Source organism: Aegilops tauschii, chromosome 4, assembly GCF_002575655.3.
Source record: "Aegilops tauschii subsp. strangulata cultivar AL8/78 chromosome 4, Aet v6.0, whole genome shotgun sequence".
NCBI classification, from domain to species: domain Eukaryota; kingdom Viridiplantae; phylum Streptophyta; class Magnoliopsida; order Poales; family Poaceae; genus Aegilops; species Aegilops tauschii.
In genome coordinates this window covers 351666828-351680848 of record NC_053038.3, presented here as the reverse complement: position 1 = coordinate 351680848, position 14021 = coordinate 351666828, and positions in this window count along the sequence as shown.

Below are 14021 nucleotides of genomic sequence, written 5' to 3'. Positions count from 1 at the left end.
GTATATGCTGCTTGTAGTTGGGTGTGACCGTGTGAGCTATGGGCATGCTACTTATGCTGATTTTATATTGGAGGAAAAAAATACAAGTATTTAAACACAAAGAAATGAAAAAAATATTTTTTTGCACATATATAACCATACGCAATTATGTGCAACCAGCAGGGTGTGCAAACAATGATACAATAAAATAAGAAATGAAGATAAAAATTAATAAAATACACACATATGGGAACACCACACACTTCTAATCTTTTTTGCGCCATTAAGTTGGTGCTTATGCAGTTGCATGCGAGGTGCAGCACATGCAATTGCACGCTGAGGCGGACATGTAACTAGATTGCGCGATTTGTAATAAAAAAATACACCCTGTGTAGGAAAGAAAGAAAGAAAAAACAAATACAGAAATAAAAATAAGAAAAGAAAATAAGTAAACAATTGAAGTTACAGTCGCATTGAAGCACATGCAGTTGCATTAGATGGTGGAGCACCACACTTGTAGTTGCGTCCCTAGTGGTAGACATGCAATTGCCTCTCCCTCGATAAAACACCAGGGAGATGGAGTCAGGGGCGACACTTACAGTTGCATGCTTAGTCACAAACGTGCAACTGCCCCTCACGACAAAACACCACATAGTTGACATCGGGGCCAACACCTTGCAGTTGCATGCCTAGTGGAAGACAAGCAACTGCCCCGTCCCCTTGACTAAACACCACAAAGCTGCAACCGCGTTGAGAACATGCAGTTGCAGTCGGGGACGATACTTGCAGTTGCATGCATAGTGATGGACATGCAAATTGCCTCTCCTCCATCCGACAAAACACCACTGAGTTTGAACCACATGGAAGACATGCAGTTGCATTCGAGTCTGACACTTGCAGTTGCGCAACTGGTGACAAACATGCAACTAACCCCTCACGCAACAAAAAAAAGTGCAAAGTTGCAGCCGCGTTGAAGACAAGCAATTGCATTTAGGGGACGATAATTGCAACTGTGTGTCTAGTGGTGGACATGCAATTGCCTCTCCGACAAAATACCACTGAGTTGCAACCACGTGGAAGGCATGCAGTTGCAGCCGAGGGCGACACTTGCAGTCGCGTGCCTAGTGGCGGACATGCAACTGCTCCCCCCCCTTAATAAAATACCACAGAGTTGTAGTCGCGGACAACAAATGCAGTTGCGTGCCTATTAGCAGACATGCAACTATACCCCCCCCTACAAACACCACTAAGTGGTCACATTGAAGACACGCAGTTGCAGTCTAGGACGATACTTGCACTTGCATCCCTAGTGACAGAATGCAACTGCCCCACCCCCTTTGACTAAACACCACAAAGGTGCAACCTCGTTGAAGACACACAATTGCAGTTAGGGACGATGCTTGCAGTTGCATGCATAGTGGTGGACATGCAATTGCCACTCCTCCGTCCGACAAAACACCACTGAGTTTGAACCGCGTGAAGACATGTAGTTGCATTTGACAGCAACACTTGTAGTTGTGCAACTAGTGACAAACATGCAACTAAGCCCTCACTTGATAAAAATGGTACAGAGTTGCAGTCGCATTGAAGACATTTCAATTGCATTTAGGGAGCGACACTTGCAGTTGCGTGTCTAGTGTTGGACATGCAACTGCCTCTCCTCCGCTCGACAAACACCATTGAGTTGCAACCATGTGGAAGACATGCGGATGCAGTCAATGGTGACACTTGCAGTTGCATGCCTAATGACAGACATGCAACTACTCCTTCCTTGATAAAGCACCACAGAGTTGCAGTCGGGGACGACACTTGCAGTTGCGTGCCTAGTGGCAGACGTGCAACATCACCCCCAACAAAACACCACTAAGTGGTCACATTAAAAGACACGCAGTTGCAGTCAAAGACGACACTTGCAGTTCTGTGCCTAGCGACAGACATGCAATTGCCCTTCTCCCAACAAAAGACTAATAAATTACAGTCAATGGTGACACTTACAGTTGTGCCTAATAGCAAGCATACAAGAGAAATGTTTTAAAAAGCAAAAAAAAGGAAAATATAAATGAATAAGGAAATAGTGAAAATGTTTTAAAAGCAAACAAAAAGAAGGAAACTATAAATAAAAAGGAAAAATGGAAATGGTAAAAATACAAATGCAAAATAAAATCAATGACACGAGGATGCCGATTTTTTTGTTAAAAAATACTTACAAAAATATATAAAAAAAAGAGACAAGAAAAGCAAATAAAAAGGAACACACAAATAAAAGCGGAAAAAGTCAGGCCATCACACATCCTTTCCCACACATGTTTTTAGGGCCAGACACACCCTAAAACAGACCGTCACCAAAAAAATGGGAAGCAAACTGATTGGACACGAGAGAAACAAAATAAAGAAATAAACAAGCCTGTTACGTGCTTAAAAAAATGCGGCCCAAGCCATGACAAGAGAAAGGCAACGCTCGCACGCGACAAGGCCATGCGAAAAACAAAAGAAAGGAAATGGCCTGGTCGGCGCTTTTATACATGCCGAAACAAAGACAACCACACCCAACATGAATCTTGAAGTGAACAAAACATCCAACGACTGAATCGTCGACTGAGACCTTATGAAGTCTGATTCAGGTGATTGTTCGACCAGATGGCAAATACTTTCATTTTGAAAAATAAAATTTATTGTTTAATAAAATTTAAAACAAAAGGTGAACATAAAAATAGAAAAAAGTAACAATAATAATAATAATAAAGAAAACAATAAAAATAAAATAAAAGAACCAGAAACAAAAATAGAAAAAAGGAAAATAAAAATGTAGAAAGAGGGCAGAACACGAAGGCCACGCAAGAAATGTTCAACGTCACACATGCCCATCTCTTCTTCCGCTGTAAAAGGCTGCAACACAACATTTTTATATTGGTAAAATTCCGACAAACAGAGAAAAAGGGCCCCTTCACCTGACCTGGCAGCAGCCCATCACAGAAAAAAGCCTGCTCCGACACAGAAAAACAAACAAAGAGCAGCCCAACCATAGAAGTTTTCTACACGGGCCTATTACACGACATGCCCAGTAATGCGCTAATCTTAATGCAATAAATAATCAAACGGTCCAGGAATCGACTGAGACTTCGCGACTGAGATTTAGCATCACCGCTCCGTGTTCACCTTGCCAAGGAACCCGACGCCTGCGCAATTGGTGCGGCACCTCTTGGCGCACGCCGCAAACGGCATTATCTCGCCGTCGTTGAGGTCGTAGCCCCAGAAGTCGAAGTGCGCGCGGCAGCGCCATCAGCTTTGTCGGCGTGCGCGTCGGCACTCGTTCTGCCGGAAAGTCGGCCGGCAACCTCCGGTGCGCTCGTGCCCCGGCGCGCAGGCGCACGAAGGCGCCGGCGCATAGAGGTACGCCGCGTTGGCGCCGCACACGCCGTGGATAGTGCAGGGGTTGTGGAACGCCATCCATGACATCGCCCACGTCCAGGCTGTACGCCCTGAGGTTGCTGTCCGCGCGTCGAGTGTCAGCCTCCGCCAGACACCGGCAGCGCCGAGGTCAGCCGCCTCGAAGTTGGCGTTGTCGCTGGAGAGGAAATCGCCGAGCGCGTCCATGGCGGCCTCGCGGGTGAAATTGTAGATCGGTTTTTGCGATGTATACTAGTTGTTGTAAGGGTTGGGGCAGAGAAGTTGTAGTCGCTGAACCCGAGGCTGTAGTAGCCCATGCTACTCGGGTTAATTACATAGCTACTGCTCTTTCATGTCATTTAATTAGTAGTCACACATTGATGTTCTGACTCTTCAGGGCCGGGGATAATGGCGCGGCCACGCTGGAAGCTTATTGATGTTGCTTCTTCGAACGAGACGGCTCACATCCATGGCCATGCCAGATTCGTTGCCGATTTACACAGGAGAAGCATGCACATATCACTTGGGATATTAAGTTGGATCACCGTCGTAATCCTTGTTGGCTTCGTCTCCGGGCTCAGGACAGGCGATTTTTGGCGTGCCGCATTTATCTCACTGGCACAAACACTGGGGTAAATCTTCCACCATATATCTTTAATGTTTATTTTCACGCTCCTCTGCATTTTAGCTTCATGTTTTTTATTTTAATTTCAGTACTTAATTTCAAAAAAATACTCCTGTTTGGCACTCAATAGAAGTATTTCAATAGAAGTTCTCGTTGTGTGACAATCCTCCGTTTCAGTTTACAAGTCCTGTGCGTATACCTAGGTTGTCAATTTTATCACCGTAACATAAACTACGTATATAACACAAAAATTATACCGTTTGAAAATAGAACATCTAAAGTTTATAATGATATGTTTTTTGTAATATATGACTTCTATTAGATTGGTCAAATTAACGACCTAGGGATACGCACACGCCTTGTATACTACTTAACTGATCCATCCTAAATTTTTCTAATAATAAATGCATGTGCATGCACACGTTGGTGAGCGAATAAATTGAAATTCACATGTACTCCCTCCATCCCAAAATATAAGATGTTTTTTGACATTCTCATAATGTAAAAAACGTCTTGCATTTTGAGACGGAGGAAGTATTAGTTATGTCTACATGCCGTTTACTCCCTTGAGTTTTAGGGATCGGTTAGAATTGGCCTAAGGAGAGAGCTAAAACGAGTATACAGAGTGATCGTAGCAAAGACAATCGAAGGGGGCAAAACAGAGAAACACTGAAAACAAGTCCTGACAGTGGCCATATAGCGACTAGCCTTTCCTCTGGCAGGTTCTTCCCGAACGGGGCCAGCAAACACTTGTGCCAGCGAACCTCCAGAGTTCAATTGCTCACCTGATCCACCCGACGACGCCACACACAGCCATCTCTCTTCTGAAAACGCAGCTGTTTGTGTGTTTCGCTCCACCCAAATGTCCCAAGACATGAGAATTAGCATGGAGCGAATTCCTTTTGACATGGGCAGCATCATAGCTGCGACGATCCAATTCCAGAGCTCCGTGAGTGAACAGACCTCCGGCCACCTCGCAAGGTCAAGGAAGCACATCCATGTCACTTAGCAATAGCCGCCCAAATTCCTCTCGACACTGGGCAGAGGTAGAACGGGGTGCATAGATGATTCTAGTTGCCTGATGCAGAGTTGCCAGAGATAGTCATCTGGCCATTCATGCCGTTGCAGCCTGCCCGCATACCAGATCCTATTGAGATGCAGCAGGCAAGAAAAAAGCTTGCATTTTGGCGGCGCCCAGGCGGTCCAGAACAACGATTTGAAGACCGAACTTGCGGTGCCGGCGAACTGGAGCAGGTAGACTGAGGATGCAGAGTAGCAACCAGAGGCGGTGATCGTCCACTTGATGGTATCCTCAACGTCATCAAGTAACGGATGGTGCTCCCGGCGGATGATGTGCCACAACTGCAAGAATTCGGTGAGTAGATCATCACGTAGCTCGCCGCGAAGATCCTTCACCCAGTTGTGGTCCACCAGCGCATCCCTGGCCGTCTTGTTTTTCGTCCTGGATCACTGGAACTGCGTGGGCAATGGCCGCCCACAGCGGCAAGTCGATGAGCCAGACCGCCTCCCAGGGGCGCTTGCCGTGGCCGATCGTCACCTTTGTTGCAAACGCGAAGAGATCCCTGTCGAGCTGTCACAAGGGAGAACCGTGCCCACCCATGGCCGCTGCGGGTGCACCTAGGCATTCCGAAGCCACTACGGACACAGCTCTCGACCAAACTGTAAGAACATTAGAGGGGAGAGAATTTTGGGTCGATGACCCCGGTACGTGATCGAAATATAAGGACATTTCCTCAAAAAAAAAATACAATCTGTGCTGATATAGTTGCCATGCAGGGAGGGAATCCCGGCGGAAAATTTTACGTCTAATTTTTTTAACATCAAATTGTCGTCCATCTCAGCAACTAACAAAAATGATTAAAAGAAATGAGGCCACAAGTGTACCGATAACTACGCCGTGATTTTTCTTATCTGCCTTTCTCTTTCACACCACAAGCTACTCTGCTCTACTCGGGGTTCACCTGTTCTTCACGCCCTACGCAATCCAACCACGAACCACGGCGAGTGTCGTGGAATTGTCACGGCAGATGTCCTCATGCAAGGACTTAGTCGTGGAGCCATCGCAGCTAGAAAGTTTAAAGGGGTTAAACGGGACAAAAAACACGAGGGTTATACTGGTTCGGCCCCTTATGGTGAAGGTAAAAGCCTACGTCCAGTTGAGATGGTATTACTTAGGGCTTCAATGACCAGGGAGCTTAATCGCTATGCCTGGCTATCGATCTGTTCTCTCCCGTCCTGAACCGCCGCCGGGTCGTCCCTTTATATGGAGAGGTTGACACCTAGCGGCTCTCAGAGTCCCGGCCGGCTTATAACAGTATTCGGCTCGGACTCTTAACTATTCTTGCCTTACATTACAAGTCTTGCCATAACGGCGGTTTATCACTACGGGCCTTAAGCCGCCTCCGGGTCTTAAGCCCATTACTGATCCGCCATGTTCAGCCTGGTACTGGGATTCACGTGATGATCATTATGACGTAACCCGGCCCCTCCTGGGCGGGTGACTCTAAGGGTTATATCCTCAATATTAGGCCCCAGATTGATTTGAACCGGTTCATGTCAATCTTCAATCCATTTAAGAGAAAATCTTCCGGCTCCTGCTTGTGCGAAGGTTATAACCCGCCGTGACGTCATCTTCTGGATTCCTGGTAACCCGCCATGACGTCATCTTTCATTAAATTCGTTTTTTATTCTGTCATATCCCAACGGATCTTATCTTTAATGACCATCCCGAAAATCGAGGCGTTTCTGCGGCAAGATAATCATGTCTCCGGCCCCCTCGTTTCTCGCGCCCATTTATCAGCCGCCCCGTATAAATAGGCCCGGCCCATAGGCCTTCGTCACTCTTCCCCTCCATCGTCTTCCTCCTCTGACGCTCCAGAGCCCGAGCTCCGCCGCCGCCGCCGCGCCTCTCGTCTTCATCAACCTCGGCCGCTGCATCACCCTGAGTCGGTCCAGAGAAACGGCGGCGACCTCCGCTGCTCATCGGCACCAGTAAATCCTTGCTACCCCGTACAGTAGATTCGCATTAGGGTTCCATGTTTTCTTCCCTGTTCTTCATAGTTTCATCTCGGTTTCTTCACAGTTCCTCCCCCGAGGTTCCTTTTGATCCGAAAATGGTACAAAACTCCTGCAGTAGTAGTTCTTCACCCATTTTTATGCTAGCAGATCCCTGTTGCCCGCAAAAAGACCTCATTTAGAGCTTATGAACTTTCCCGTACTCGGTTTTAGGTCTAGAAATTTTTCCTTTCCGGACAATCGTTTGATCCAAAATAATCCCCGCAATCTGTGAAACTTGTTTGTGCAACACTTAGAAAAAAGAACTGCATCTGTTAGCCATGGCGGCTCATATCGCCGGCTTAAAAGAAGCCACGGTTTGTGAAATTTCCGGCTTACTCATAATAGAATTAAATAACTTAGGTTGCTTATAGTACCCACGGCGGCTTAGATAACCCGACACAATTGGCCATATATCATTAGGCCCCTTCATAAGCCGCCATCTTGAATACTGAACTGAAATCTTCCTCCGGCTTATATTTGAACCGGACATTTTCTTTTGTCATAGGCTTTCGTCTTTCACAATGCCACCCAAGGCTCCCAAGGCACCCATTACGTGCAACTGGGTGAGATCCAACGTTACTGATAATACCTTAGATGACTTCGTGAAGACGGGTTACCTGCCTAAGAAGGAGGTCATGTCCTATCGTGCCCCTGACCCGTCCGAAGAAAAACCTCAACCAAGAGATGGAGAGGTTGTGATATTCGCTGATAACATGAGCCGGGGTTTTGCACCTCCCGGCTCAAAATTCTTTAGAGATGTTCTGCACTTTTTCGATCTGCGACCTCAAGACATTGGACCCAATTCCGTGTCGAACATTTGTAACTTCCAAGTGTTCTGTGAGGTGTACCTTGGAGAAGAGCCCAGCCTACTGCTTTTTAGGGAGCTGTTTTATCTCAACCGCCAGAACGAGTGTGCCAACGGGCCTAGCTTGGAACTTGGCGGAATTTCAATCCAACGACGGAGAGATTGCCTCTTTCCTTATGCTGAGCCGCCAAGCCACCCAAAGGACTGGAACCAGACATGGTTCTACTGCCAGGATACTTCTCCGGCTGATGAAAACCCTCTGCCCGGCTTTCGCGCCCTGCGTCTGGAGTCAAATCACCCCCTGCCAGACAAATTATCTCAAGCTGAGCGTCAACCGCTTATCCCCACCATCAACAAGATCAAAGCTCTTCTGGGAAACGGCCTTAACGGTGTTGATCTGGTCCGGGTCTGGATTACTTGGCGGGTGATTCCCTTGAGCCGCCGCCCCGGCTTAATGTGTGATTACACGGGCCGGAAGGATGATCCTCTGCGGCACAGCCCCAACGACTTACCTGAGGACGTCGTTGACGACATGACCAAGTCCCTTCTGAACGAGAGCTTAGCAGACTGCGGGAGGACAGGCTTAAGTCCCTTCTGCAAAGCTAACCCGGCTCCGGCGGTAAGCTACTGATCTGAGCACCTTACTTTCCATTTTAACAATTTTCGTCTTAACTTCAAGAAACCTTTGTTGCATTTTTCAAGCTAATGATGAGTTCTGGAAGGTCAGGTATGACCATGAGGCTGCTAAAAAAGCCAGGAAGGCTAAAAAAGCTGCCAGGAGAGCCGCTCCCCGCAAGAAGGGGAGTAAGCCTAGCGCCTCAGATCTGCTTCAGCTGGATGACACCTCGGAGTCAGAGGTAGCCCTTGATTCTTATGCTCTTCTTTTGTTTTTTGTTTGTTCTTAACCACCTTATTGACACTGATTATCAACAGGAGGACACCGGAGCGAGTAACCCGGTGATCGAAGAGGTAACTATACTTTCCTCCGACTCGGAGCCCTTGCCAAGGCTGAAAGTCCGAAGAGTAACCCGGAAAGTAAGATTTTCCCATCCTTTAGCTTATCAAGATCCTCAATTTCTTTTGAAGCGACGGATTCATGAGAGCCGGAGGCAAACCCGGGCCAACAAGGATGCAGATCTCTCCTCCGGCTTACCTGAAGCATCAAGGAAGCGCCGGACCGAGGTTATCTCCAACTTATATCCTTTCCATCCTTTGGCGGGCATCACTCGTCAACCACTCAATTCTTCTGATTCAAACTATCAGGAAACTTCACCTTCCTCCGGTGACTCCATGCAATCTAACTTGCTGGCTTTCAAGACTGCACCCGGGTAATGATGATCATCTTATTTTGTGCTTATCTTACTCATGTTTTTGCACTAACCTTTTGACTTTCAGTGCACAAGCAAAGCTCAGCAAGAGGGCAAAGAAAAGTAAATCGGTCGAAGAGCCGGACTTGACTAAACCCAACGCCTCTGCCTCTGAGCCGCCGTCTGCACCAGCTCCAGAAACCACCACCGCCCCATCTGACGAGCAAGTTATGGAGGGTTCTGATAACCCGGAGATCCCCAACTCGGCTCACCCGGATGACTCGGATGTGGTGATTACCGGGACCGAATTTGTTGAACCGGGAAGACCCACCATGCTGGCTAAGTGCTCCGCTAAGGAGGAACTTTTGGAATGCCGCAGAGCCAGGCTGGACATTACTAACTATGCCAATCTGAGCATTGGAGACATTGTCGCTGGTTATATTGGTCAAGTGCACAACAGCCGGGACCTGGAAATTGACATGGTGAAGCAGATACAGCAAAAATCTGAGGTACAACTGTCTTGCTTACTCCATAGTCATCCTTACCATGCTAGCCCCCAAGTCTATTACTTACGATAGAATATGTGGTAGACTTAATACCGGCTTACCTGATAACACTCAAGGGCCGGGTTAAACAGCCTATGTGCACCGGTCTTTTACCTTATGTTTTAATCAAGTAGTTGAACAACTTTGCACATTAGACCCAAGTGCCGAGTAATTTTGCCTGCAAAGTGCTCGGGACTTACTTTCATGAACCGGCATTGTAAATAGAGCCTTTCAGTATACATTAGCCCCCAAGTGCCAAGTGCCTTTGCTTGCAAAGCGCTTGGGACTTTAATGTTGCATGATAATCACTCAAACTGTAACCCGGAACTTGTACAGGCTGCCTGTAAGAAACTTGAGTCGGAAATCTCTGATCTGAAGACCCGCCTGAAGACTCAGGAAAAGGAGACCCAGAAGGCAAATGCCAAATTTGAGTTCAGTGTCTTTGCACAAGAAAAACTGAAGAAAAAATTTGAAACAGAAAGAAAAGCCTGGGCCGATGAGAAGACTGCCTTGCTCAGCCGGGCCGAACAAGCGGAGGCTGCTCTTACTGAAACCGCCGAACTCTCCGGCTTAAAACGCCATGTATCGCAGATGGTCTCCGCAATCTTCGGTAAGTTATTCTGTAAGCTTTAAATAAGTTTACATCATTCATGTCTCATAAATCTCACCATTACCATCAGCTCACCTGACTTTGTTATACAGGTCCCAGAAGCTCCAATCTCAATCAGAACATGCTGACCAAGCTGAAGGCTGTTTACACCTTGGTGGAACAACTCTACACCGGGTCACAGCGTGCTTTAGCCGTTGTGGCTCTGTCCAATGAGGTTCCCACTCACCTGGCAGACGTACTCAGGCGGCTTGCTGTACTTCCTCAACGCTTCCAAGAGCTGAGACGGGCTTCTGCAAGAGCCGGAGCTATAGCTGCTCTGAGCCGGGCCAAGGCGTTTCTACCGGAACTAGACCCGACCGACATCGCTCTTGGATACCCCAGCCGGAAGGAAGACGGTACCCCCTTTGACCAGAAAGACTTCGCCGCCTGTGTGAAGAGCGTGCGCCCGGTGGCCACCTTGATTGGGAATGACACAGACCTTACCAAGTATCAGCCGGGCTATGACGCGGAGAATCAGAGGATTCCAACTCCACGCTATGAAGCAGTCAGCCTGATCCCTCCGACTCGTAAGCATACCTTTGCCCCAGAAGTTGACCCGGCCGGGTTAATTGATGATGAGGCTCAATTTGAAGCTTTGAGCGGCATTGACTGGAAATCGTCAACCTTCCAGGTCATGGAAACAGCCGGAGGAGCGGAGAGGGATGAGCTGGGAGCTTCAACCCAACAAGCACCTTGATTTCTTAGGCGACTCATGGTTACACCTTAAAAACAATGCCTCACCTTTTGGACTCGGGGAGTCCTGTAATAGAGTAGGACAAACACTTAATTTTGTCGTGCCTTCGTGCACGTGTAGAGTGCTTAACCCCGTTGAAGCTGCTCTTTTATATTCCTCCGGGTTATGTTCGATCATTGACTTTCCTTAAGTTTAAAGAACTATCTTTCCTTGTCCTGCATAGAAAACAAATCACAAGTCTCTACGCGGCTTTCCGCACTGAGAGTCATATATTTTACATATAACCCGGAATATGAACCAAAGTCATGAAAGACCGGCTCTCAATTATATCCTCGAGGTAACCATAATAACATACCTGCAAGCCTTCAAGTACACTTCCGGTTTACGCAACCCAAATAATGAGGTTGAGGATTCAACTCCGGTTCACCAGCATCGATAATGCTTATTGTGTGTTATCAACAGTGTTAAACAAAGTTAAGCCGGCGGAGTAAGAACCGCCCTTGCACACTGTTGATATGATCAAAAGAACTTGTTGCAAACCAAAAAATCAAAACTTAGGGGCTTTTGGTTCGAATACGACCAGAGAACCGCCCCAAAGGGGTTAAGCTAAGATTCGAATGCGATCATATAGCCCCCAGTGGCTTTGGCGTTGCCGATCAAGAGGGTACCGACAGCTATGTTCTCTTTGGTTCGAATACGACCTATGTTTGAACAGGAAGCCCCCAAATGACCTTGAGAGTTGTTTAACGATGCTGAATCGAATACGATCCACGTCGGTTCCCAAAGGGGGTTGAGCTATGATTCAAATATGATCAAGAAAAAACTCCCCAATGAGCTCGGCAATTTGCCAATCAAGTGGGTATCGACAGCTATGTTCTCTTTGGTTCGAATACGACCTATGTTTGAACAGGAAGCCCCCAAGTGATCATGTTCTATATCGACAGCTATGTTCTCTTTTGCTAGATTCGAATACGAACATAAGCCGGATCAACCTCCAAGTGACCATGTAATGGAAATAACAATAACACATTTACCTTTGGAGGAGAAAAGGACAGAGGTCCTGCTTTATTATTTATCATAATATATACATGGCTATAGAAGTATGTACATTGTGAGAGCCGGTGGCTCAAGTATAATAAGGCCGAAGCTGAGCTATGTTCCACGGCCGATGGGTCTCTTCCTCCGACTTACGTGAATCTTTGTGCTCCCGAACATCGATAAGGTAGTATGACCCGATGTGCAAGTTCTTGCTGACCACAAAGGGCCCTTCCCAAGGCGGGGATAACTTGTGTGCATCTGTTTGATCTTGGATAAGCCGGAGCACCAGATCACCTTCCTGGAAGACCCTGGACTTAACCCGGCGGCTGTGATAGCGGCGCAGGTCTTGTTGGTAAATCGCCGAGCGAGCCGCTGCCACATCACGCTTCTCGTCCAACAAGTCAAGAGCATCTTGACGCGCCTGCTCATTATCCGCCTCAACATAAGCCGCCACTCGAGGCGAGTCATGACGGATGTCGCTAGGGAGGACCGCCTGCGCTCCATAAACCATGAAGAAAGGCGTGTAACCCGTAGACCTGTTAGGAGTAGTATTGATGCTCCATAACACGGAGGGTAACTCCTCCACCCAACAACCCGGCGTCCGTTGCAAAGGGACCAAAAGCCGAGGCTTGATGCCTTTCAAGATTTCCTGATTGGCTCTCTCAGCTTGACCATTGGATTGAGGGTGAGCCACTGATGAAACATCAAGCCGAATATGCTCTCGTTGACAAAACTCCTCCATGGTGCCTTTAGACAGATTGGTACCATTGTCAGTTATAATGCTGTGTGGAAAACCAAAGCGAAATATCACCCTTTTCATGAACTGAACCGCTGTGACTGCATCACACTTACTAACTGGCTCTGCTTCAACCCACTTTGTGAACTTGTCGACCGCCACCAAGAGGTGGGTCTTCTTATCCTTGGATCTTCTAAAAGGCCCAACCATATCAAGCCCGCAGACCGCAAATGGCCAAGTGATTGGAATCATCCTCAATTCTTGAGCCAACACATGAGCCCGTCGCGAGAACCTCTGGCAACCATCACATTTACTGACCAAATCCTCTGCATCAGCATGAGCCGTCAGCCAAAAAAAACCATGACGAAAAGCCTTGGCCACAAGGGATTTTGAGCCGGCATGATGGCCACAATCCCCCTCGTGAATTTCACGTAAAATTTCTTGACCTTCCCCAGGGGAAACACAACGCTGGAAAGTTCCAGTGACGCTGCGATAATGCAGCTCGCCATTGATAATTATCATTGACTTAGACCGCCGGGTTATTTGTCTGGCCAAAGTTTCATCCTCAGGCAATTCTCCCCGGGTCATGTAAGCCAAGTATGGTACTGTCCAGTCTGGGGTAATGTGGAGAGCCGCCACCAACTGTGCCTCCGGGTCAGGAACAGCCAGATCTTCCTCTGTAGGCAACTTAACAGAAGGGTTATGCAAAATGTCCAAGAAAGTATTAGGCGGCACCGGCTTTCGCTGAGAGCCCAGCCGGCTTAATGCGTCAGCCGCCTCGTTCTTCCTGCGATCGATGTGCTCTACTTGGTAACCCTGAAAATGTCCCGCAATGGCATCAACTTTGCGACGATAAGCCGCCATGAGAGGGTCCTTGGAATCCCACTTGCCTGACACTTGTTGGGCCACTAAATCTGAGTCGCCAAAGCACCTTACCCGGCTCAAGCTCATCTCCTTAGCCATCCGAAGACCATGGAGCAAGGCCTCGTACTCAGCCCCATTGTTAGTACAGGGAAACATCAACCGTAGCACATAGCAAAACTTGTCACCTCGAGGGGAAGTTAATACAATTCCAGCCCCCGAGCCCTCCAATTGCCTAGACCCGTCGTAGTGAATAGTCCAGTATGTATTATCCGGTTTCTCTTCAGGCACCTGCAGCTCTGTCCAATCGTTGATGA